This window comes from Ranitomeya variabilis, chromosome 5 (genome assembly GCF_051348905.1).
Source record: "Ranitomeya variabilis isolate aRanVar5 chromosome 5, aRanVar5.hap1, whole genome shotgun sequence".
In the NCBI taxonomy this organism is placed as follows: Eukaryota; Metazoa; Chordata; class Amphibia; order Anura; family Dendrobatidae; genus Ranitomeya; species Ranitomeya variabilis.
In genome coordinates this window covers 195,827,567-195,854,648 of record NC_135236.1, presented here as the reverse complement: position 1 = coordinate 195,854,648, position 27,082 = coordinate 195,827,567, and the positions used below count along the sequence as shown (strand labels likewise).

General features: G+C 41.9%; 1 protein-coding gene across 1 annotated transcript in view; it reads left to right on the top strand.

Annotated features, from left to right (window-relative positions):
• GALK2 (galactokinase 2) overlaps window positions 1-27,082 on the top strand; it is a 477,779-nt gene that overhangs the window by 206,055 nt on the left and 244,642 nt on the right. The gene's annotated exons all lie outside the window — the stretch shown is intronic.

The following is a 27,082-nucleotide window of genomic DNA, read 5'->3' as shown; positions in this document are numbered from 1 at the left end:
TTCTCGGCGGGCAAAGAACTTTGCCAAGTCTACGGTGGCTTGATCAGTGTTGGTACGAGCCGGTATGTTATAGTCATGTCTAGTGTGTGGTGCATCACCATACCTGTGAGACGCTCTTGGCTTCGGACAGTCTGCATAGTACCTTTCTGGTGAAGATGTCTCTTTAAGGTGAGGTGGGAGCTGTACCTTCTTCTCAGTGGAACGGTAGCTGTAGTCGACTCCTCTGTGCTGGACGTCTTGTTTGTAGTAGCAAAGTTCGGGGTTGGATCGATGATAATCGGCGTAGGCTGATCAATGTAGTCTGTCGAGGGTGTTGTCCATGCTGGAGTGTCGATGGACGTACTCTGCGATGCGCTGAGCTGGGTCTTGCTGCTCTAGATCTGTTCCAAGAACGTTGCTGCGTCCCTCATAATCAGGATCCTTCATGGCTTCCAAGTATTCTGCCTTAGCTATTGCAGCTGCTGCCTCTTTGTCTGCCATAAGTCTTTCTAGAGACACTTGCAGGCGCGCACTTTCTTCCTCTTGCTCTGCCCGCAAACGTGCGGTTTCGGCTTGCAGGCGTGCACTTTCTGCCTCTTGCTCTGCCCGCAAACGTGCATTTTCTGCTTCATGCTCTGCTTGTCTCAGCTTTAGATGCATTTCTTTCTCGGCGAAGGAGGACCTCACTTTGGCTGCTTCAGCTTCAGCACGAGCGACAGCAGCCAGCTCTGCAAATGATGACCTGCTAGAGCTTGCTCGTGATCTCGTCTTGAGTGAGGATGTGCTGTTTCGAGACATTGTGCGCTTAGCTGCGTACTGCTGAGTGTTTTGGCGGGAAACTGAGTCTATGTGCGGTGAGCTTCCGCGTGGCGGGAATGATGTAGATCTTCTTGGCGGGCTGCAGTATAGTTCTGCGGCTGTATGGCGGCTGCTGTGGTACCCGAATGCGGAGCAGTGTGGGTATTAGCGGTTCCGTACAGTCTGATCAACTACAGCCTGCGACCGGCTATCAGTTTCACTGAAGGCAGCTAATCTGTTCTTGCTTTACAATCACCGCCTGCGACTGGCGGTCTCGTTTTTCACTGTTCTGCCTTCCTCCACGTAGGATGCTGTGTGGATTCCAACATACGGCTAAACCTTCATCCACATCCCAGTAAACAGACTGTGTTGATGCTTAAGTCTTATTTATTAGGGTGATGATAACATAAACTATAACGTTGAACAACAATGGTGGATAGTATTCATAGTAGATGATCGAATAGTGAATGATGTTGATGTACAAAGTGGATGTTCAGTGAATAATCATAGTGGATGACTGGTGAAAAACTGTGAAGAATAACAGCATATCAGTATATGCACATACAGGGTGCAATCACATAAATAACTGGGACATTACAGCAAGAATTGTACAGAGTGCATTACACAGTAATTCTAACAGCACTGCCCTATTCTATACAAAGATGCATCTGTCTACATCCAGAGTAAACATACATTAACCTAACTGCAAGCTGCAGAGCACAATCTGCCTAACTATATCAGACTATAGGAGCTGCATAAGGCTACATACTAACACAAACATAAGATGCATTTAAACCTTTATAAACGTACCGAGATCCGTTAGGACAGGGGTAGGAAAGTAAGTGAGACAGGAGCACGTGTGCCTCCCTTCAGTCCTGAGGAGAAATGTCTACTGAAGCTTGTCTTCTACAAGAAGAATGAGGGCGGAACTTACCCAGAAGACACTGCTCTTCTGGGGAAAGAGTTGGTAAACAACATGAAAAGTAGGCAACTGATGACCTCCAGTGGCCACAACTTGAATAACATGACAATTAACTTATTGCACATTAAGATGGGCAGAACAAGGGGTATTCCCCATGTTTTTCTCCTTTTTTTCAGCACTTTTTCCATCCATTTCAACATTTTCACTACACCCCAGACCTTCTTTCCTCGGATTTCCCATTATACTCATTACTCGAAACGAGCATCCGAATTTTAGTGCTCAATCATCCCTAGTGAATACATGTGCAGAAGCCAAATTTTAGTTGTTTTCATAAATTTAATTAATACTTTTCTTCACTTCACCAACTTAGACTGTTTAGTGCTGATGTATCACACACAAATTGGATTACAAAAATATTTAAACACCGGTTGTAATGTAACAAAATAGGTAAAAAGCCAAGGGGGTGAATACTTTCGTAAGTCACGGTAAGGTTATATAATGGGTAAGAAATTAAAATGAATACTTGGCTTTGCTTTGCTATGATACGGCATAATTTATTTTCTTTAATTCTTATTATTTTGTTACGATTTGTCAATGTACTCTTTTTCATTGTATTGTAGATTATATTTGCACTATTTCAGACACATTAGTTTTGTCTACGTGCAGATGCCAAAATTGAAATGACTTCACTGACATTTTTATTACAATAGTTAATACCTAACACTGTGTACTTTCAGTCTTGTTAAAACTTCAATGCACAGGGAGAACATAGTTGTTCCTTCCTTGACTGAGTGCACGCAACGTGTTCTCGAGACCCCTCAGGTGCATTGTGAAATCTGGACTTTTTTCAGTGTCCTAGGGGCCATCAAGCTTTGAACCCTTTTCTGTAGGTGGCAGCTGATTTAATTATTTAGCAAGGTTGAAGTATACCACACATTAAATTAATGTTTAGAAAATAATGGAATAAAATAACTACATTTTGCAAGGCCAGAATTTCCCCTCTTTCAACATGTTCATTGTGTAGGCTTCATTGGCTTGTGTGAATGCCAGATAGAAAAACTTTTACTCACATGAATGTGTTTGGTTTATGATGAAATAGTGTTGCTTGTATACTACATTATCTTTTATACCCACTAGGCTACATTCTCATGATGAGCTTTTGGTGAGTGTTTAATTTTTCAGATTTTCTGGACCTATTAAGTAAATTAGATCACTGGGATTGTTTTTCATTGTATTTTTTTTGTATTTTTTGCTTTTAGTTTGATCAGTTTTGGTGGTGTGGTTTTTGTCTTTATATGATATGTCATGTTTGAAATAAAGCTGCTTTGATTATGACATTATTGCTTGTATTTGGCAAACCTTCATATGCAAATTACATGAATTGTTCTACCTGTGGATTTTTTGCATTTAATGTAATTCTGTGGGGAAAATTTGCCCATATAACTCGACGTACCTACGAGAGAAATTGACATGTTGCAGATTTGAAACACGCACCGCAGGTCAGTTTACACTAAGTTAAAAAAAAAAGGGCATGACATTTGTATAAATCCTATCTACTTTGCTGGAACTGTAAGACGCTGCGTTTTTTTTGCTCAGTGAAAATAAACAGCATCAAAAACGCACCAAAACTTATTGTAGGAATATAGTCTTATTCAAGCAAATAGACTTGCAGTATATCAATCATGTAAAAGGGATGCAGAGAATTTATACCGAGTGGAATAAATACCTATTATTAAAAATTATACATTTATTGATACTATTAAAATAAAAAAGGAACTAAACCCTCTAATTCCTATCCAACAAATACGTATTCATATACAGGTGTTTCTCACAAAATTAGAATATCATCAAAAAGTTAATTTATTTCAGTTCTTCAATACAGAAAGTGAAACTTATATATTATATAGTCATTACAAACAGAGTGATCTATTTCACGTGTTTATTTCTGTTAATTTTGATGATTATGGCTTACAGCCAATGAAAACCCAAAAGTAATTATCTTGGTAAATTAGAATAATTAACAAATAATACCTGAAAGGCTTCCTAAGCGTTTAAAAAGGTCCCTTAGTCTGTTTCAGTAGGGTCCACAATCATGGGGAAGACTGCTGTCTTGACAGATGTCCAGAAGGCAGTCATTGACACACTCCACAAGGAGGGTAAGCCACAAAAGGTCATTGCTAAAGAAGCCAGCTGTTCACAGAGTGCTGTATCCAAGCATGTTAATGGAAAGTCAAGTGGAAGGAAAAAGTGTGATAGAAAAAGTTGCACAAGCAACTGGGATAACCACAGCCTTGAAAGGATTATTAGCAGAAAAAGGAGATTCACAAGGAGTGGACTGCTGCTGGAGTCATTGCTTCAAGAGTCACTACACACAGATTTATCCAGAACATGGGCTACAAGTGTCACATTTCTTGTGTCAAGCCACTCATGACCAATAGACAACGCCAGAAGAGTCTTACCTGGGCCAAGGAGAAAAATAACTGGACTGTTGCTCAGTGGTCCATGGTGTTATTTTCAGATGAAGGTAAATTTTGCATTTCATTTGGAAATCAAGGTCCCAGAGTCTGGAGGAAGAGTGGCGAGGCCACAATCCAAGCTGCTTGAGGTCTAGTGTGAAGTTTCCACAATCAGTGATGGTTTGAGGAGCCATGTCATCTGCTGGTGTAGGTCCACTGTGTTTTATCAAGACCAAAGTCAACGCAGCCGTCTACCAGGAAATTATAGAGCACTTCATGCTTCCCTCTGCCGACAAGCTTTCTGGAGATGGAAATTTCATTCTCCAGCAGGACTTGGCACCTGTCCACACTGCCAAAAGTACCAATACATGGTTTAAAGCAACAGTATCACTGTGCTTCATTGGCTAGCAAACTCGCCTGACCTTAACCAAATAGAGAATCTATGTGGTATTGTCAAGAGGAAAATGAAATACACCAGACCCAACAATGCAAACGAGATGAAGGCTGCTATCAAAGCAACCTGGGCTTTCATAACACCTCAGCAGTGTCACAGGCTGATCGCCTCCATGCCACCTCACATTGATGCAGTAATTGATGCCAAAGGACCCCCGACCAAGTATTGCATGCATTTACTGAACATACATTTCAGTAGGCAAATATTTTGGATTTTAAAATCCTTTTTCAAGATGCTGTTATAAAGTATCCCAATTTACTGAGATAATGACTTTTTGGTTTTCATTGGCTGTAAGCCATAATCATCAACATTAACAGAAATAAACACTTGAAATAGATCACTCTGTTTGTAATGACGCTATATAATATATGAGTTTCACTGCAATAAATTAAGTTTTTGATGATATTCTAATTTTGTGAGAAGCACCTGTATCTATGTGGTGACTAAATAATATCCAATTAATTCGTCAGATAGAAAACGGGACTGGAAACAAAATCAGGCAGGCATGCTGTGCCAACAGTTTCCCTCAATGATGCACCGTAAACAAAAACCCTGCCTGACCGCGGAGCTTAGCACCTTATATAAGGCATAAAGTTATGGCGCCCCTTCTAACCATTGTCTGACCCTAGGTAGTCCTGACTAGCGTAATTCCCGAATGGCAGTGTACCTGAAAATGAGGACATTATGCAGCCAAAGTCTGGCTCTGCCCAATATATAGTCAGGTGTATATGTAACCCCCAATATTCATAAGTGTTCAAACTACTGCACAATATATGTTGTATGGAGCAACTGTTTGTGCATATAACAAAGTGCAAACTGTGCTTAAACCAACTAATATATAGGTATACACCTTTATTCTTAAACCCATATGAGGTGATAGATAGTAAACAAATCTGGGCCCACACCAAATGCAAATAGTTACTTCTTTAAGAAGGACCCACAGTATATAGCCACCAAAGTGCTGCAACCTCGACGCGTTTCCTCATTCATACTGGTTCATTAGAAGGATTTAGAAGGTAGTCCATAAATGGGTGGTTTTCTGGAGTCATGATGCCAAAGTTGTATGTTGGTACATTTTTGCCACCTAATCTGAGAACAGGATAATGTAGACATAGGGACCCTGATTACTGTGATGTGTCACTTAATAAGCTGCTTAGTGTACTTTACATAAAAAATAAAATCACTGTTTTTACAATTTATCAGCAGGAGTTTAACACTAGAGGACTAGTAAACCTGCTGTCAGGTAGTCCTCCATATTCATGAACTCTGTATAAGTATGCTCCCACCACTGATTGGCAGCTTTCTATGTACACTTTACATGAGCAGAGAGCTTAGTAGTGTGGGCAGTTTATACAGAGTTCAGCATACAGAGCAGATCTGCAGCAGAGAAAACAGTGATTGCATCAAAATGATATCAAGCAGACCAGTAACTGACACATCGCTGGGATCAGTGTCTCTGCCCCTACATTGTGCTGCTTTCAGATGGTTAAGCAAAAGCTCATTGACAGATTCCCTTTAAGGCTGGATTCCATTTTCAGCTAATATATTGTAAAGCTATACTATTTGCTCATTTAGTTTATACATACAGCAATTCCTCACACTTTTTACAATATCTGTTAGTTATTATTGAATGGAAACCTTCATTTTTTTTCTAGTTGATAAGACTCTGCCTTGAGTATAGTATTAACCAATTTGAATGATAACACGATATCAGGCTGTGCTGCTGTAATGAAGAATTCTTTTTTTCCTATTCTAGTTTTTAATCATTTTTGGTGTTTTTTTTGTAGCAAATGTCCCCATCCTGCTCACCATGCTGTAGTAATGTCAAAATCCAGGTCACTTTCATGTAGCAATGTCAAAATCCTGGGTATCTTAATGTAGTAATGTCCCCACTCTGGTCACCTTGTTGTAGTAATGTCAAAATCCTGGTCACCTTCATGTAGCAAATGTGCCCATCCTGGTCAACTAGTTGTAGCAAATGTCCCCATCCCGGTCACTGTTTTGTAGCAATGTCCCCATCGTGGTTACCTTCTCATAGCAAATGTCCATAATGTTGTCTCTGTTCACATACACATAAAAAATCTCACCTGACCTTGTTGCCACAGCGAACAACAACCTCTTCCTTCTGTACAGCCGTGGTAGCACATGGCAGTGACTTCATATGCTGCCCACGCCGACGTCAGCTGCCGGCCTCTGATTGGCCTGTGGCTGGCATTGGTATTGCTGTGCAGAGAGATAGTCCCTTCTCTGTGCCGCAGTGCATTTCAATTGAATGTGCGTCCAAAAAGGAAGCACTAGTATCAGCAGCCCCTGGGCCGGACCGCATATTTGAAACCTCTGTCTTAAACCTTTACTACCTTTACTATTATAAAAGAGGAAGTTTCTTCCGTATTTTACAATAAATTACAGGATACAGTGTTATAATATACTAGCTGAAGAGCCCGACATTGCCCGGGCATAGTATCTAACTGTGGTTAGTTATAACAAATTATAATGAGTATCCTCCATCCCATAGTCCCGTGCCCATATACCCATCACACATCCTCCATCCCATAGTTCCATGCCCATATACCCATTATGACATCATCGTCGCCATGGCAACCTATTATGACCTCATCATCACCATGGCAACCATTAGGACATCATAGTTGCCATGGCAACCATTAGGACATCATTGTCGCCATGGCAACCTATTATGACATCATCGTCACGGGCATAGTAACTAACTGGTTAGTTATAACAAATTATAATGATTATCCTCCATCCCATAGTCCCGTGCCCATATACAAATCATACATATGCTCCATCCCATAGTCCTGTGCCCATATACACATCATACATAACCTCCATCCCATAGTCCCATGCCCATATACCCATCATACACATCCTCCATCCCAAAGTCCCATGTCCATATACCCATCATACACATCCTCCATCCCATAGTTACATGCCCATATGCCCACCATACATATCCTCCATCCCATAGTCCTGTGCCCATATACCCTTCACACATCCTCCATCCCATAGTCCCGTGCCCATATACCCATTATACATATCCTCCGTTCCATAGTCCAGTGCCCATATACCCATCACACATCCTCTATTCCATAGTTCCATGCCCATATACCCATTATGACATCATTTTCACCATGGCAACCATTCTGACATCGTCACCATGGCAACTTATTATGACATAACCGGCACCATTACAACATATTATGACGACATTGTCACCCTTGCAATCTATTATGCAATCATTGTAATCTATTATGACATCATTGTCGTCATCGCAACCATATGACATCATCTTCACCATGGCAACCTTTATGATATCATCATCGCTATGGCAACCATTATGACATCAACATCACCTTTGCCACCTATTATGACCTCGCCGCCATGGCAACCATTATGACATCATCTTCGCCATGGCAACCTTTATGATATCATCATCGCCATGGCAACCATTATGACATCATTGTTGATACGCACATACACACATGCACTCGTTTTTATATATAGATGCAGAAATGAGGGACCTGCTCACAGGTTTACATTTTCATAGGAAAAAGCTTGGAACAGTATGGATGTAGCGTAGCTACCCGGGGGGCAGAGGGGGCGGTCGCCCCGGGCCTCGCGATTGGAGGAGGCCCACCCGGAGCTACGCTACATCCATTCACTGCTAAGTGAATTTTTGGTGGACACGTATCTAGGTAATATGTAGAGGAATGGGTACTGTGTTGTTTTTGTGTGCGTGGATATATGAAGGGACGATGCAATTGTAGTGGCTATGTGTTTTTCTATTGATGGCTGAACCGTGCCCCTAGTGCTCCCATGTCTCCCACATTTGTCATACCAGTAACACAGACAGATTTAGTTGCAAATATTGGATTATTATTTCCTAATTGAGAATATGCAACATTTCTTTTGATTGTATATGTACTCCAACATTACCAATAGATCTCAACTGTTATAGTGGATAGTTTTCTTCGTCCTGTAATTTTGTGTTGTCCTACTTTTTGTTTGGTTTGAGGCACCAATCTGTTTTACTTGTCTTGCAATATATATTGATTTTGAATAAATAAACTTATTGTTTTAAACATTGTGGTTCAGAAACACTTCTTGATCCTAATATGGCTAACTAGAATAGGATCTCTATGTTTTATACTTGTTATGGAGTGTGGCCTATCCTCGTGTAGGGTTTACGGGCATGGGTAGTGTGCTAATTTGATTGATTGCTATCGCAGCATTTAGAAGGCATGCAGCGGGAAGGGGCCTGATCGTTGCCTTGGCGAGCCGATGTCTTCATGACGACATCCGGGTCACCAGGCACTAGCAAGTTAGTTAGATCATGCGCAGTGCATAACAGTTCATAGTAATGCACCCTTTCTGAGGAAGAACAGCCAAAATGCACGTAAAGGGGTCATACTGCTGCGGTTTAGAGTTTGGGTAAATATGTCTATTTGTAACATCTTAACTTGTATTATGTAAACTAGGGATTATGTATTTTTATTCTGTTCATGTTACCTATAGCTCTATTAAATATATCTGATCTGTCTTGTCTGCAGTACACACCTGGGACAGGTTCTAGCACCTTCCAGCATGATTTTTTTCCTATTTATTAAGCACATAGCACATTTCAGTATGTTTTGCACCTTATATAAACATCTTTACCTTTTGAAGTGTTCATCACGATGTTTGCCATAATATTGTAATTACTAATGCTAGAGGAATCATTCATAGTATAACCAACAGAGATTACTACTATATGCATATGTTCCCTATACATCTTTATGGTGTTTATTATTTATAACCTATTCCTGACCAAACTCCTGCTGTGTTTTTGTTTTCTGTACAGCTAGTGTTGTCATCTCCTGTTTTACCATGTGTTTTAAGCTTAGGCTGTTAATAAAAATTAATATTTTCAGATTATTTTTTGTGTTTGGAGGGTCTCTCTTTTTTTTGTGCTCTTTTTTGGTTTTGCAATATCGCGGTCTTCCATGTTATTTTTCAGGGCACAATATTCTCTTACAGTCGTTGAGGGGTCTAGTTTCTAAAATGGGCTCACTTGTGGGAGTTTCCACTGCTTAGGCACATCAGGGGCTCTCAAAACACAACATTACACCCGCAGACCATTACTTGAAAGTCTGCATTACAAAACATCACTACTTCCTTTCTGAGGCCTGCTGTGCGCCTAAACAGTTTTCTCCCACATATGGGGTATGAGCGTACTCCGGTATATTTGCAAAACAAATTTTGGGGTCCATTTTCTCCAGTTACTCTTGTAAAAATAAAAAATGTTTGGGCTAGGAAACATTTTTGTGGGAAAAATTAGATTTTTTTTTTTTTATTTTTATTTTTACGGTTCAATGTTATAAACTTCTGTGAAGCACCTAGAGGTTGAATATGCTCACCACACATCTAGATGAGTTCCCTGAGGGGTTTAGTTTCCAAAATAATGTCACTTATGGGGTGTTTCCACTTTTTAGGCACATCATGGGCTCTTCAAACGTGACATGGTGTTCGCTAATTATTCCAGAAAATGTTGCATTCAAAAAGTGACATGGCGCTCCTTCCCTTCTAAGCCCTGCCGTGGCCTAAACAGTGGTTTTCCCACACATATGGGGTATTGGCATGCTCTGTAGAAATTGCCCAACAAATCCTGTGGTTTTTTTTTTCCAGTTACCATTGCGAAAATAAAAATATTGGGGTCTAAAGAAAAAATTTTGGTGAAAAAAATTAAAAGTTCATTTTTTCCTTCCACATTCTATTAATTCTTGTAAAGCACCTGAAGGGTTAAAGAAGTTGTCCACTACTTGTACAAATTCTTCTTGAACACCTCGCTTGGCCCCCGGGGCACTTGTGCAGTTTTGTGACCCGTGACGCCGGCACCCTATCAGCGGTGACGTCACTGTCCCCGCCTCCTATCGAATTGAGCATGAAAAGGAATTCCGAGATCAGCTTCAGCCCAGACTTCCTTTTCATGTTCAAAGCATCCAAAGGAGGAGACAGTGACATCAGCACTGATTGGGAGCTGACGTCATGTGTCAAAACACCGCATGAGAGCCCTGGGGAGAACGAGTGCCGGCACAGGAGCTGAGTATGAGCTTTCTTTTGTTATTAAGGTCAAACATTTTGATCAAGAAGGAGTTGTCTTAGTAGTAAGCAACCCCTTTAATCAACTTCTTGAATGAGATTTTGAGCAACTTCAGGGGTGCTGGTTTTTAGAATAGTGTCACTTTTGGGCATTTTCTGTGATAAAGGCCCCTCAAAGTCACTTCAAATGGGGTGTGGTTCCTAAATAAAAAAGGGTTTTGTAAATTTTGTTAGAAATATGAGGAATCACTGGCTAGGTTTTAGCCCTTATAATTTCCTAACAAAAAAATTATGTTTCAAAAATTGTACTGTTATAAAGGAGATATGAGGGACATGTTATTTATTAACTCTTTTGGGTGACATACCTCTGATTTAAGGTAATAAAAAAATGAAAATTGCTAAATTTTCAGTAAATTTCTGTTTTTTACACAAATAAACGCAAGTCATATCAGATAAATGTTACCACTATCATGACGTACAATATGTCACAAAAAAACAGTGTTAGAATCAGTGAGATCCATTGAAGCGTTCCAGAGTTACTACCATATATAGTCAAAATTTTATTATTTGGCCTGGTCATGGATGTGCAAACAAGCTTGGGGGGGTAAAGGTGTTAAGAAATAGCAGTTAATAGGAAAGTTGGAGGTCAAGATAAGGTCTGGAAGACCACGCAAAATTTCAGTGAGAGCTGATCATAGGATTGCTAGTGAGGCAAATCAGAACCCCTGCTTGGCTGCAGAAGACCAATAGTAGCAATAAACCTGGCACTCAGGATAGTTTGAACGTATAACAGATTAATTTGGCAATCCTCAAATTAACGTTTCGGTCTGTTTAGACCTTCATCAGAACTGATTGCTATGTGGGAACTGTCAGAGAACAGCACTGACAAGGGCTATCTGAATTGCTGTAAAAAAGTGCCTGTCAACAGGGATTCAGATCGCCCTTATCAACTCTGTTATCTGACAGTTCACACACGGCAATCAGTTTTGATGAAGGTCTAAACAGACCAAAATGTTATTTTAAGGACTGCCAAATAAATCTGTTAATCGTTCAAAGTATCCTATATGCTGTTATTGGATCATGGATTGTAACCCGACTTGGGCACCAGAGTCGCTCAACCAGGAGTACCTTACAGTATATCCCTTTTCTGCATTTTGACTGCAAATAACCTCCAGAAAGATTTGGCAGACTCTCTAGTTGTGGTTACATTGTTCTACTGTTCAGAGACATCTGAACAAATATGGCCTTCATGGAAGAGTCATCAGAAGAAAACATTTCATGTGTCCTGACCATAAAATTCAATGACCGAAGTATGCAAAAGAACATCTAAACAAGCCTGATGCATTTTGGAAACAAGTCCTGTGGATTGATGAAGTTAAAATAGAACTCTTTGGCCACAATGATCAAACGTATGTGTGGAAAAAAGGACACAGAATTTCAGAAAAAGAACATCTCAGCAACCATTAAGCAGGGTGCATGAATCTTGCTTCAAGGTTGTGTTGCAGCTAATGGCACAGGGAACATTTAACGGGTTGAGGGAAGCATGGATTCAATGAAATTTCAACAAATTCTTGATTAAAACATAACACGATGTGCAAAAAAGCGGATGGCTTCTATAAATAGATAATGATCCTAAGCGCTCATCAAAATATACAATAGATGACCTCAAAATGCTCAAGCCCTCACAGTTCCCTGATCTGAACATCATTGAAAATCTGTGGCTAGACCTCAGTATAGCAGTGCATGCAAGATGACTCAGGAATTTCGCAGAACTGGAAGAATGTTCCAAGCATGGCTGTGGAGTCGGTAAGCCACAGTTGCGACTCCGACTCCTGGATTTTATCAGGTTCCGACTCCGACTCCGACTCCTTCATAAATGGCCAATTCGTAACAATAAATTTACTGTTGTAAAATATTAACATCATGCTTATTCAGTTTCTCACCATCATATAAGTAATCAGACCACTTAGAGCAAAAACTATATTTATTAGAATACAATTAGAATATAGCAAATAACTTTTATAAACTTTTCTAAACTCATGTAAGTAAATATGCAATAAACACTGTTATGCAGTTAATAAGAAGAAATCTATAAATTTGTCCTCAGAAAAAGTATTGCCTCTGTCAGATCCTCCTTCATGGATGCCCTCAAATCTGATCTAATTATTTTGAGAGCAGAGAACAACCTCTCTACACTAACTTGGGTTGGTGGCAAAGCAGTAACCACTCGGGCAACATCTCTGACAATGTCAGGATACAGAGGAATCGCTTGTTGCACTGTTATTTTTGATGAACGGTCAAATTTCTCAATTTCTTTTAGTGCACATGAAAAATTCTGCTGAAATGTACTGGCTGTGTTCTTTGATGGGGATGAATCTTCTTCTATGCGGGAACGCTTTGCACAGTCCTTGTGATCCGAATATTTTTCGAAATTAAATTCTTCATCAGTTGATGAGAGTGAAGATGTGGCAGGATGACCAAATTCTTCTTGTTCCTCCTGACTGTTCTGCAACCCTTTCATCCTTACTGCTATTTCAAACAGCTTCTTTTCCTTTAGTTAGCTGTTGATCATCTAGAAGAATCCGATGCATTGGGTCTACATAAACAGCTGCCAAAAGAATGTTATTTTGTAATAGTAGCTCCTCTCTCCGTTTCATTGATGTAGCAATGCCACTTGCAATTAACCCTCCTCTTTGGGACAGGCGAAACATCAGGTTCTTCCACTCCTTTAAGAAAATACCTGGAGTTAAGTCCTCTGCTTGTAATTTTTTAGTCACTGTAAATGGGTGCTCTAGCAATTTTTCCAGCTCAGTCACCTGATTCCACTGACTTTCATTTAGCGTCAGTTGAGGGTTAGCCATGTCTACAAGAAAGGTTTTCAGTTCAACCAAGAGCTGAATCATTAAGTAAGTACTGCCCCATCGTGTGGCTTGATCAATAATTGCCCCTTTTCCAGCACGTCTCTTCAAAATTGAGTCAACTTTAGGGGTTCTGGCAACAGTAGCCAATTTTCTCACCTTGCCAGTCAGTGCAGCAGCATGTCCTTCTTGCAGACTGTCTCTTATAGCCAGCTGTAGCATATGCACAACACAGCGCATGTGATGAATGAAAGAACGTATTGACACAGTTTCAACAAGATCATCTAAACTATCATGTTGCTGTTCATCTGAAGCAACTCCAGTTTGCTCCTCAGTTACAATACTGTGTTCCTCTATTTCAAACATTTCTGTGTCTGTGGACCCAGAATGTTCTTCTAGCTGCTGGTCACCATCGTTACTCTCATTCATTAGCTTAATAGTACTTATCATATTTGAAGCATTGTCAGTTACGACAGAAAGAACTTGCTCTTTTTTAAGTTCATAGTCTTGCAGAACCTTTTCCACCAAGACCTGGAGAAACTCACTGGTGTGATGAGCTTTGGTGTCTTTTACTGCCAATGTCTTGGTAACTATTTCATTTTTGTCACAAACAAATCGGACATTGATGGCAAAATAGTTCACTCTGTGACGTGTGCAGGCATCCATTTTAAGAAACAGAAAGCGTCCCTTGAGAGTTTTTTTAAGTTCTTCCTTTTGTTTAAAGGGAACCTGTCACCTGAATTTGGCGGGACCAGTTTTGGGTCATATGGGCGGGGTTTTCTGGTGTTTGATTCACCCTTTCCTTACCCGCTGGCTGCATGCTGGCCGCAATATTGGATTGAAGTTCATTCTCTGTCCTCCGGAGTACACGCCTGCGCAAGGCAATATTGCTTGTACTCCAGAGGACAGAGAATGAACTTCAATCCAATATTGCGGCCAGCATGCAGCCAGCGGGTAAGGAAAGGGTGAATCAAACACCCGAAAACCCCGCCCATATGACCCAAAACTGGTCCCGCCAAATTCAGGTGACAGGTTCCCTTTAAAAGCTTCTTCGATTACTAATTTTCTAATACTCTCTCTCTCCAGAGAAACACCAGCTTGCGGGCCATTTCCCCATTCAGACACATAAAAGCTGGTCGTGAAAATAATGAAATAGGCACACTATCCTTTACAACAAGCTCTATGATCTGTTTTTTAAATGTATCTACTGTCATTGTCACAGTAACTTTGTCACTGACAAAATATCTTGCAACTGATGGCTGCAAAGTTCTCTGCTCCTTTGTTTGGCTGGAAGAGCTGGGCACTGGTTCATTGGTTTGGATGCAGTCTTTCTCATCCACTGATTTCAGTACTTCTGGATGAAAGCGCTGTAAATGTCTCTTTAGATTAGAAGCTCTGGTAGGAACATTTTTATCTTTGCCTGAATATGCACTGATCTTGGCTTCACAGCATTTGTATTCGTCTGGATCATTTGTCATACACTAACAGACATAATGTTTTCTATCTTGAGTGATGGTGAAATGTTCAAATACAGCTGATTTAATGTGCCGCTTCTTTGACATTCTCAGGTTTTTAATTCTGCATTCACAATCCAAATGACAATTGTTTTTCCTAAAAACAATTGTACAAAATTATTGCCAGGTCGTACAACTGATATAGTGGTCAGTAATACTGTTATTCCTCATGTACTCACAGTTAACTGATGCAAAGTTTGTTGAAAGGATAATACTTCTTACAGTCTTCCTCTTCTGAGTAGCAACTGTGAGATGCTTAGAAGACGCACACCTAGTAAACATCTAGTCTAGAGGAGGAGCTTTACTACTAAGAATTTGCAACACATTTTCACTTTCAGTTTCATACATTGTAAGTAGGGGGGTTGGGGCACCATGAGGTTAACCAAGTATAAGATTAGATAAGGGCAGTAGAGAACAGTGACACAAAAGAAGTAAGAAATGTCTCTATCTCCAGCAGAACTGCTTATCACTGTTGTTCATAGTTTGATAGAACATATATATTTGAGTAACATTTATAAAATTCATATGAAAGTTCAATTATGAAGTATTAATACATTTTTTTTAAAGCTGGAGTCAGAGTCGGTACATTTCTACCGACTCCGACTCCAACCAAAACTAACTCCGACACCACGACTCCGACTCCATAGCCCTGGTTCCAAGGAAGAATGGATGATAATCCCTCAAACAAGAATTAAAAGACTCTTGGCTGGCTACAAAAAGCGTTTACAAGCTGTGATACTTTCAAAAGGGGGCACTACTAGGTCCTAACCATGCCTTTAGCCTTTTTAGATATCATTTCATCTTCAACTTGCTTAACTGTTCACTATAGCAGTAATTTTGACCAAGGGTGCCCAAACTTTTACATGCTAGTGCTCAGACTGACCTAATATTGACTCTTATGGAGTGCATATGGGTCATCATTGGTCAGCAATTGCATAGGGAACTGACAGCAGTAGATGTTGATGATTTGCATGCCTACATGCATTTTGATTGAATCAGAAGTAGCAAAAATAGTAACCAATAGCTATTAAAACGTAACTTTTATTAGCTCATATAAAATTAAACCAAACTATTAAAAATCCCAATTTACCAACAGACAGATACAATTAAGAAAATCAAGTTAGTTATGATGGATAAGCACCTCAATAACAGCTGCACAAACCAGCCGTGGGTGCTGTAAAGCAGTGAATAATGCCTTGCATGCCTCTTTTTAACTAATACATAGGTGGGCCAACCCTTTAAAATGAACCTGTCATCAGGATTTTGCTAAGTACCCTACATATACTGTCATGTTGTCACTGTTACGCTGATTAAAATGATGCCTGGGTTGAAGAAATGCATCTTGTGGTTGTTGTTTAATCTTTGTTTTAAGTTTTCAGTTAATGAGATTCTCGTGCTCTTTTGCCTCATCTTTATTATTCTGGTTTAAATGACAGTCACTAATTCTTCAGTGACCTGCCTCCTATTTTAAACATTGCAGTTAATATTGTTTTTTTTGTCTACCCCCAGCAAAAGGGTGCCTGTGTCACTTACTGATAGATGCTAATGCGCATGCTCCACCGCTCTCTTGTTGGAGCCTAATTTTTTTTGCTCCAACAAAATGGTATCGGTGGTGTATGCGCAGTAAAATCCATAGATGGAACAAAATATGATGTCCCAGATGTGCTCGGTTGGATTCGGGTCTGGAGAACAGGCAGACCAGTCCATAGCATCAATGCCTTCATCATGCAGGAATTGCTGGCACACTTCAGCCACATGAGGCCTAGCATTATCATTCATCAGAAGGAACCCAGGGACCACTGTACCTGCATATGGTCTCACAATGAGCCTGGGGATCTCATCCCGGTACCTAATGTAATGAATCATTAAGGGATTCGTGGCAGCTCTGGGTCTGCTGAAATTTAAATGTTCTTCTTTCCTTTTAGTCCAGCAAGAGTTAATGTCAGTCTCTTGCTGGCAGTTCTTTTAGAATGGTCAGCTGATATTGGTTTGTTATCACTCTCACCTCCCTTTAAATAGTGATATGACCCATCAGCTGATCGTCGGTTATAAAAAAAAATTGTTCTATGCAGACCAGCTTGGGGTGTGTAGCTCGCGTGTGACAATGGTGTTGCTGCTGTGGGAGTTCTACTACCCTGGTGCCACTTTCTCTGATGCTTTGAAGCTTAGCAGCAGACCCGGAACTGAGTATTTCCCTTTTTGTCTGTCCCATGTTTGTCTCTCCCTGTGTATTGCCATCTGCAGTGGTGAGGTTAACGTCCTTGTCGGGTATTGCACTAGCCAGGGTAGATTAAGATGACAGTCAGGGACTAGGCACGTTTTTGGCAACAGGGAGAAGGACCCACTTAGGGCATTAGGGAAGTTTAGGGACAGGCACAGTTTGGTGTCAGGAGGTGTACCATCCCCCGCTCCCTGCGTTAGGGCCTTCCTCTCCCTTTTCCATCTCATCATATTTATAGGCTGTGTCATCTGCCGCACTTACCCGTGTCGAAGTGTGACATTATAACTGACCCACACCATTTTCCGGAGACCCCATGTCTCAAGCGGAGGCTTTTGAACTCCTGATCTGGAACCTCAATGATGAGGTTACTGAGTTGTGGTCATAAGAGGCGCAGCATCTTCAGCTTGTGTCTGGATTCTTGGTCTCTGCTTATTCCAAGGCTCAACAGGACCTAAAATATATCTCCCCAACAGGTTTTGTGGAGGGAGAGATACATTTATGGTTTTTAAGGAAACCTGTAAATTATTTCAGGCTCTACCCTCGTTTTTCAGGGAGTGAGGAACAACGAGTGAGGATTATAGTCTCCCTTCTTAAGGGTGAACCCCAGTCCTACGCATTCTTCCTGATGATCGACTCTCCGTCTCTGCGGTGGGTGGACGAGTTTTTTGTGGCTTTGGTGCTGGTGTATGGCGATCCTGATAGTATCTCCCTAGTTGAGTTTAAACGCTGTAAGATCAAGCAGGGGGCCCGGTCGGCTGAAGAGTACTATTCGGAGTTCCAGACATAGGCTACTGACACTCAGTGAAATGACCCTACCCTTAGAAGTCAACTTTGTCAGGGTTTGTCAGGTAGGCTTCAGAATTATCTGGTGCAGTATGCTACTCCAAGGTTATTGGAGGACGCCATGGCCCTTGCTATCAGGGTGGATAGACGCCTCAGGGAGAGACCTAAACCGACTCTGCCCCCTGTTGTTCTTCCTAGAGAGGAGGTCACACATGTGCTGTCATATGAACCCATTCAGTTTGGGGATGTCTCCTCTCATACCATAGAGTTTTTATTCTTCCTAGACCAGCTTGGTGTGTGGAGCTCGCTTGTGATGGTGGTGTTGCTGCTGTTGGAGTTCTGCTACCCTGGTGCCACTTCCTCTGTGTATTACCATCTGCAGTGGTGAGGCTAGCATCCTTGCCAGAAAGTGCACTAGCCAGAGTACATTGAGGTGACAGTCGTGGACTAGGCATGTGACGGCGGCTGGGGAAGGACCCCCTTAGGGCATTAGGGAAGCTTAGGGACAGGCACAGTTTGTTGCCAGGAGGTGTCCCATCCCCGCTCCCTACCATTAGAACTTTTATCTACCTTTTTCATCCCGTCATATTTATATTCTGCGTCATCCCCCGGACTTACTCATGCCCGAGCATGACACCTAATGGCACTGACGGTATTTTTGGCTGGCAGATGGATGGCTGTGCAGCCATCTTAAGTAATCTCTACCCACACCAATACTGACCCACTGCTAAATTGTTCATTCTGGAAGATGTTTAGGATTATTGGATAGTGAGGTGATGAGGGTGTTGAAATAGGTTTGTCTGGAGAGGTAAAGTGCAGAGTTGTATGTTTTAAGCATAAACATATAATGGATGAAATCTTTGGGCACATTGGATTTTCTCCACAGACATCAGTGCCCCTGGAGCATCGCTGTAGGAAACATGTTTGCAGTGTGTGCCAGGGTTGTCGCCATCTGTGCCGAGTTGTTCTATATAGAAGGCATAGCTTTATCCAGGGCACTTTTCAGTGTTTCATTATAATGTTTCAGTGCAGAGTCAGGGCATGAGAGGGAGGAGATTGGGGCCAGTGATGACTGCAAATTCTTCATAAGTTTGAGAGGGGAAAAGCAATGGGGATATTAAAGTCTCCCATGATGAGGGTGGGGATGTCACAGGAGAGATTATGTGAAATCCAGGTGGCAAAGTGATCCAGAAACTGATGGGAGGGGCCCGGAGGACGATACCCAACCACCACTCAAAGGGAGAAGGGGATGTAGATTTTGACAGCATGGACCTCAAAAGAAGGGAAGATAAGTGAGAGTACTTGGGGGATAACCTGAACGGTACGATTGGGTGTTAGGAGCAAACCAATTCCTCCATCTGGTCTGTTGTCCGATCTTGGGGTATCAGAGAAGTGTAGTCCACCAAAGGAAAGAGCAGCAGCAGTGGTGGTGTCTGACTGTTGGATCCAGGTTAGAGTAAGAGCCAGAAGGTTAAGAGAATCAGAGAGGAAGAAGTCATGGATGAAGGAGAGTTTATTACACACTGCCTGAGAATTCCAGAGGGCACAGTTAAGAGACAAAAGGCATGCAGGGAATAGTAATGAGATTTGAGAGGTTTCTGAGTGTAGCAGTTGAGGGGTTCGACTTACTATAATAAGAGGGGCCAGGGTTGGGAGAGACATCTCCTGTGACTAGGAGAAGGAGGCTAGAAAGAGTGAGCAGATGGTTAAGTGATTTGTGAGAGCGTTTCTTGTGTTGGATGATGGGACTGAATGGATCTGTGCAGTTTCGCAATGTGAAAAGAGTGCTATACATAGGAGAGGAGAGGACTGAGGGGCTGATAAAGGTGGAGTGTAAAGAGTGAGTGCAAGGACGGTGGATGTGAGTGAATGCAGCAGCCAGGGTATAAATTATACAAATGCATATGGTGAATATTTGTTGCAATCCAAATGTTCTGGGAATAGGTTTCTTTAAATGTCTTACCTGTCTCCTGCCATGTCTAACTCCCATGATTAACTGCAGGGTACTTTGAAAAAATGTACATAAATGCTCTCCCCTACATAAATGCATCCCCAAAGCTATGTCTGAATATATAGGAGGTGTGCTCTTAGATCTCTCACTAATTTGACTTGTTATTAATCAATCAACTTAGTTAAGACAGCAGGAGACAATAAATGTAGAGTCAAACAAGTTTGCAGGCCAACATAGATCGTAAACCTTTTTGGGAAAGTGACATGACCTTACAATACGTCTTTTTACTGACCTGAAATATAATAGAATAGCATCCCCATACAGGTGACAATCCAGCAGCGTCAACTGTACACTATAGCGGACAACTTGCTGCATCATTTACAACCAGTGTTGGCACGTTCATATCTGTTTAATCCCTTAGATGCTGCTGTCAATAGTGACTACATCATATAAATGATAAACACAGTGTGGGGGCTTCCTCTTTAACCCCATTGGCACCATGAGATCATGATTGTATGGTCCTGATGTTTGCCATGGCAATACATAGCCAAATAGCAGCCTTAGAGTCTGCCGGCTACAGTGGCCTGTTCAGAAGTTAGCGACATTTAGGTGGTAAAAATACACTTTTTCATCAATGTTATGCCACTTTGTATTAATTCCTGAATATCACTTGAAGGGTTAATAAACCACCTAACAGCAGTTTTCAATATGTTGGGGGGGGGGGGGGGTCTGTTTTTAAAATGGTGTCAGTTTCAGAGGTTTTCCAATATATAGGACCCCTAAAGTCCCTTCAAACCTGGATAGGTCCTTAAAAAAAAATATATTTTTTGAAAATTTCCTTGAAAAAATGAACAATTACAGTTTCATTTTTAAACCTAAAAGGATAACAAAGTTAAATAACATTTTACAAATGGTGCTCATGAAAAAGAAACATGTGGGAAATGGTATTCATTAATGTTTTTCTGTGGTATGGTTAATGGACTAATAATTCAAAGTTTGAACACAAACATAAAAATTGAGTGTGGAGTCTCCTTTATTCTTGATAACCAATCTTGCTAATGCTGACAGCTAAGTGTTGCAGCCCGCAGCTTCCAGGTTTGCCTTGCTGGTTGTCAAAAATACATGGGAAGCCACACTTTAAAAAAAAAAAAAAAAAAAAGTGTTTAGAGTGCATGTGCTGGTTGATGAATACTCCCATTAGCCATGCCTGCTCTCGCTGTTATTAGTGACAGCAGGCATATGCTGATGGGAGTAGTAGTCCCATCACCCGATGATAGTGACCAGAGGTAAAATTTTTACCTCCGATCGCAGCTGTGGGCCTGTGCTGTCATTTGGCAGCGTGGGAACTGCGACTGTCTGACCGGTGTTAAGTGTTTGCTGCTCTGTCATGGATATGACAGTATCAGGACTCTGAACATTTTGATTACCTTTTTTTGCATTACTGCCCTTTTCCAAAATGGCATCTTTGGTCTCATGTGCACTGTGTCTTCCTGCTATATAACTCCACCCCAGCCTTTAGTCTGTGCTAGAGTATTCTGCCTTGCATCCAGCTCCTAACGACTCCCTGGCTTTGCACCTGCACCTGCTCCAGTGAACCTGTGTGGAGATCCTGCTACTTAGCTCAGAGTTTCTGCTGCATACATCGGTTTCCAGTAATCCTCCATCTGGCTGCTTGTGTTTGTTTCCATCTGCATTTGCTGGACATGTAAGCTGTTGCTGCTCTCCTTAAACCTGAGACTATTACCCAGGCCTCCCTGGTTGTGCTAAGATATTATTTGAACTGCCTTATAAGCATATCTATCTGTGTTTGGACTACCAAGGACTTATTTGTGTCAAGTATCCTCAAGAATAATTGTGCTTCATAGACTTTCTGCTTGATTGCATTTTCCTCTGAAGTTCCCTATAGACTGCTAAGCTGCGTTTAATATTTACACCAAGTGTTATGGACTTGAGTTTCTCTCTGCACCTGTTTGAATCACCGTATGATAATATAGACTTTACCACTTATAAAACTTTGTCCTGTAGTTGTCTTGTTCCATGCAAAGAGTCTCCTGAGTTATCCCTTATAATCTTTACAGACAGCGTGGCAAACACTAGATGATTGGATCTCCCATTCTAGTGAATGGGGTCCGAGTTCTGGGACTGTTACCTTAAATAGCTCGGCCACAACTACCCCCCCTGTGCCCTTGTTGCATCGGAACCAAACTTTTTTTTTTTTTACTTTTCGGCCAAATCCACTGTACCTGAACATCCCGAGGTCCGCTCATTTCTACTGATAAATATAGATTACCAAAATTTTGCAACCTAAATGAATGTAAATAATGTCTCCAAAATGAGCATAAAATACAAATATAACCAAAAAGAAAAAAATGTACTGGAGACCCAAATAATGGGCATGTTAATATTTAAAAAGATCCACATTTTATTTAGACCTTTAATAAAGCAATGAACACAGGTGAACAAGATACAGGCAAAAGGACTAAACTTTGATGGGTAAGCTGTTGCGGGAATAAGTATTTGATCCCTTGCTAATTTTGTAAGTTTGCCCACTGACAAAGACATGAACAGTCTGTAATTTAAGAGTAGGTTAATTTTAACATTGAGAGAATATCAAAAATAAAATCCAGAAAATCACATTGTGTAAATTATATATATTTATTTGCATTTTGCAGTGAGAAATAGGTATTTGATCCCTCTAGCAATCAAGACTTAATACTTGGTGGCAAAACCCTTTTTGGCAAGCACAGCAGTCAGATGTTTTTTGTAGTTGATGATGAGGTTTGCGCACATGTCAGGAGGAATTTTGGTCCACTCCTCTTTGCAGATCATCTCTAAATTATTAAGATTTTGAGGCTGTCGCTCTGCAACTCCAGAGCTTCAACTTCCTCCATAAATTTTCTATGGGATTAAGGTCTGGAGACTGGCTAGACCACTCCATGATCTTAATGTGCTTCTTTTTGAGCCACTCCTTTGTTGCCTTAGCTGTATGTTTTGGGTCATTGTCTTGACCCAGCAACGACCCCTTTTTAATGTCCTGGCGGAGGGAAGGAGGTTGTCACTCAGGATTTTACAGTACATGGCTCCATCCATTTTCCCATTGATGTGGTGAAGTAGTCCTTTGCCCTTAGCAGAGAAACACCCCCAAAACATAATGTTTCCACCTCCATGCTTGACAGTGTGGATGGTGTTCTTTGGGTCATAGGCAGCCTTTCCATTCCTCCAAACAAAGTGAGTTGAGTTAATGCCAAAGACCTCAATTTTTGTCTCATCTGACTACAACACCTCCCAATCGCTCACAGTATCATCCAGGTGTTCATTGGCAAACTTCAGATGGGCCTGCACATGTGCCTTCTTGAGCAAGGGGACCTTGCAGGCACTGCAGGATTTTAAACCATTACGACGTAATGTGTTAGCAATGGTTTTCTTGGTGACTGTGGTCCCAGCTGCCTTGACATCATTAACAAGTTCCCCCTGTGTAGTTTTAGGCTGATCTCTCACCTTCCTCATGATCCAAGGTACCCCACAAGGTGAGATTTTGCATGGTGCCCCAGATTAATGTCAATTGAAAGTCATTTTGTATTTCTTCTATTTTCCTACTATTGCACCAACAGTTGTCTCCGTCTCACCCACCGTCTTACTTATGGTTTTGTATCCCATTCTAGCTTTTTGCAGGTCTATGATCTTGTCCCGGACATCCTTATAAAGCTCTTTGGTCTTGCCCATGTTGTAGAGGTTAGAGTCTGACTGATTGAATCTGTGGACAGGAGTTTTTTTTATAAAGGTGACTGTGAAGAAACCAGATTGTATCTTAATTTCCCAGACAACCATGTTTTGAAAAAACAAAAGAACTGGCTTTTTATTTGTATATTGGCTTGTGAATTTAAGTGTTTATGTCTGGTGGGTCAAGAAGACAGACTTGCCCACTGATATACTATGTAACATACTGTGTAAGGGTACTGTCACACAGTGGCATTTTTATCGCTACGACGGCACGATTCGTGACGTTGTAGCGATATCGTTACGATCTCGCAGTGTCTGACACGCTACTGCGATCAGGCACCCAGCTGAGAATCGTACGTCGTAGCACATCGTTTCAAACTTTCTTTCGTCGCTTGATCACCCGCTGACATCGCTGGATCGTTGTGTGTGACAGCGATCCAGCGATGTGTGACAGCGATCCAGCGATGTGTTCGCTGGTAACCAGGGTAAACATCGGGTAACTAAGCGCAGGGCCGCGCTTAGTAACCCGATGTTTACCGTGGTTACCAGCGTAAAAGTAAAAAAAAAAAAAACCGTACATACTCACCATCTGATGCCCGTCCGGTCCCTTGCCGTCTGCTTCTTGCTCTGACTGAATCCGGCCGTACAGTGAGAGCAGATCACAGCGGCGACGTCACCGCTGTGATCTGCTCTCACTTTCCGGCCGGCAGACAGTCAGAGAGGAAAGCAGACGGCAAGGGACCGGACGGACATCAGATAGTGAGTATGTACGGTTTGTTTTTTTTTACTTTTAAGCTGGTAACCACGGTAAACATCGGGTTACTAAGCGCGGCCCTGCGCTTAGTTACCCGATGTTTACCCTGGTTACCCGGGGACTTCGGCATCGCTCCAGCGCCGTGATTGCACAGTGTGACCGCAGTCTACGACGCTGGAGCGATGATCATACGATCGCTGCGACGTCACGGATCGTGCCGTCGTAGCGATGTAAATGGTACTGTGTGACGGTACCCTAAGGGTCACACAGTACCATTTACATCGCTACGACGGCACGATCCGTGACGTCGCAGCGATCGTATGATCATCGCTCCAGCGTCGTAGACTGCAGTCACACTGTGCAATCACGGCGCTGGAGCGATGCCGAAGTCCCCGGGTAACCAGGGTAAACATCGGGTAACTAAGCGCAGGGCCGCGCTTAGTAACCCGATGTTTACCGTGGTTACCAGCGTAAAAGTAAAAAAAAACAAACCGTACATACTCACTATCTGATGTCCGTCCGGTCCCTTGCCGTCTGCTTTCCTCTCTGACTGTCTGCCGGCCGGAAAGTGAGAGCAGATCACAGCGGTGACGTCGCCGCTGTGATCTGCTCTCACTGTACGGCCGGATTCAGTCAGAGCAGGAAGCAGACGGCAAGGGACCGGACGGGCATCAGATGGTGATTTTTTTTTTTACTTTTACGCTGGTAACCACGGTAAACATCGGGTTACTAAGCGCGGCCCTGCGCTTAGTTACCCGATGTTTACCCTGGTTACCAGCGAACACATCGCTGGATCGCTGTCACACACAACGATCCAGCGATGTCAGCGGGTGATCAAGCGACGAAAGAAAGTTTGAAACGATGTGCTACGACGTACGATTCTCAGCTGGGTGCCTGATCGCAGTAGCGTGTCAGACACTGCGAGATCGTAACGATATCGCTACAACGTCACGAATCGTGCCGTCGTAGCGATAAAAATGCCACTGTGTGACAGTACCCTAAGTCTGTAATAGTGACTGTACATTGAGTGTGTTAAGCTTTGTTTATTGATGTGTGCTTATATGCTAATAGTGCTACTTAATTCCATCACCATTGTTTACCTTATCTTGATGTTGGATTGAAAGACCCTGGGTAATTCTAAAAATAGCTTACATGCCTTGGGTATAAAGAGACTCAGAGATCACTTCCTGAGAGACTGAAGTAAGACAGAGCTACCAGCCAGACATTCTGCAAACCACCCAACAGACAAGAGAAAGGACTGCAGCCAATTCATCATGGCACCATCACGAGGGACACTGATCTAGGATTCTATAGGATACAAACTAGGGGTTTTCGGCTCCGGTTGGAAGGACACAGATCTGATCCAGTGACCATCTCTGAACCATGGATATGTTTGGAGAAAGCCAGGGTTGGGACCCGCTGGTCGCCTGGTTCCATAAAGATGGTCAGATAAGCCAGGTGGTGACTCTCGTGTCAACTGGCTTTGGACCTTGTATGGACTCTATGGACAGTTCTTGGTCATCTCCCTATGCTTGTCGTTACCCCTTCTCTGTGCGTTCATCCACAGATGGAGTAGCGACCCTGGGAGCTCTGACATCATGTCATACTGGAAATACATGGAGACGCAGTGATCTTTTATATGCGCCCATGTGACCCTGGGAGCTCTGACATCGTGTCATACTGGAAATACGTGGAGACGCAGTGATATTTTATATGCGCCCATGTAACCAAACAATGCCAGCCATGGTGGGATTGTTCTGTTTGCTATTGTGTGTTGTGGTTCAATAAAGTATAGCCACACTGTTTTACCTTAACCCTGTGTTGTCTGTGTAGTGTATTGCCCACGGGGAGATAGAGCGGGCGTTCAGTGGTATGAGCTGTGGTCCATGCAGTCTTGCTAAAGACAGCCGGGCCAGCGGACGAGAGCACCCACTGACCCCGTTTCTCCACAGTGACTATGTAAGACAGCGGTCTTTAATGCAGGTAATAAGTTGTTTAGGAGTGTCTAACTGGTCTGTAGGAGCCAGAACTCTTAATGGTTGGTAGGGGATCAAATACTTATTTCTCACTGCAAAATGCTAATAAATTTATATAATTTATACAATGTGATTTTCTGGATTTTATTTTTGATATTCTCTCTCTCAATGTTAAAATTAATCTACCCTTAAAATTATAGACTGTTCATGTCTGTTACTGGTCAAACTTACAAACTCAGCAAGGGATCAAATACTTATTTCCCCACTGTACATACACAAAATTCATTAACATGTTGTGGTAGATCGGCTCACTCAGCTGTACAAGCAGGTGTACATGGGAACACTGTTGCTTTAGAAATTTTCCTGTGTTTATTAGGTGCAGTATAAACCAAGGTGAAGCACAAAGTAAAGACCTCCCTCTGGGCAAAACCGCAAAATAAAACAAAATGATAGCATTAAGCACCGTCCTTGCATTAGTGGGGATCAGCCCACTCAGGGTTAGCAAGACCCACGGTTCAGGTATCAGTAAGCCATAAACACTTTTTTGGAGTGTTCCTCTCCAGACACTGAACAACTACTGCTTTTGGAAGCGAGCTACTT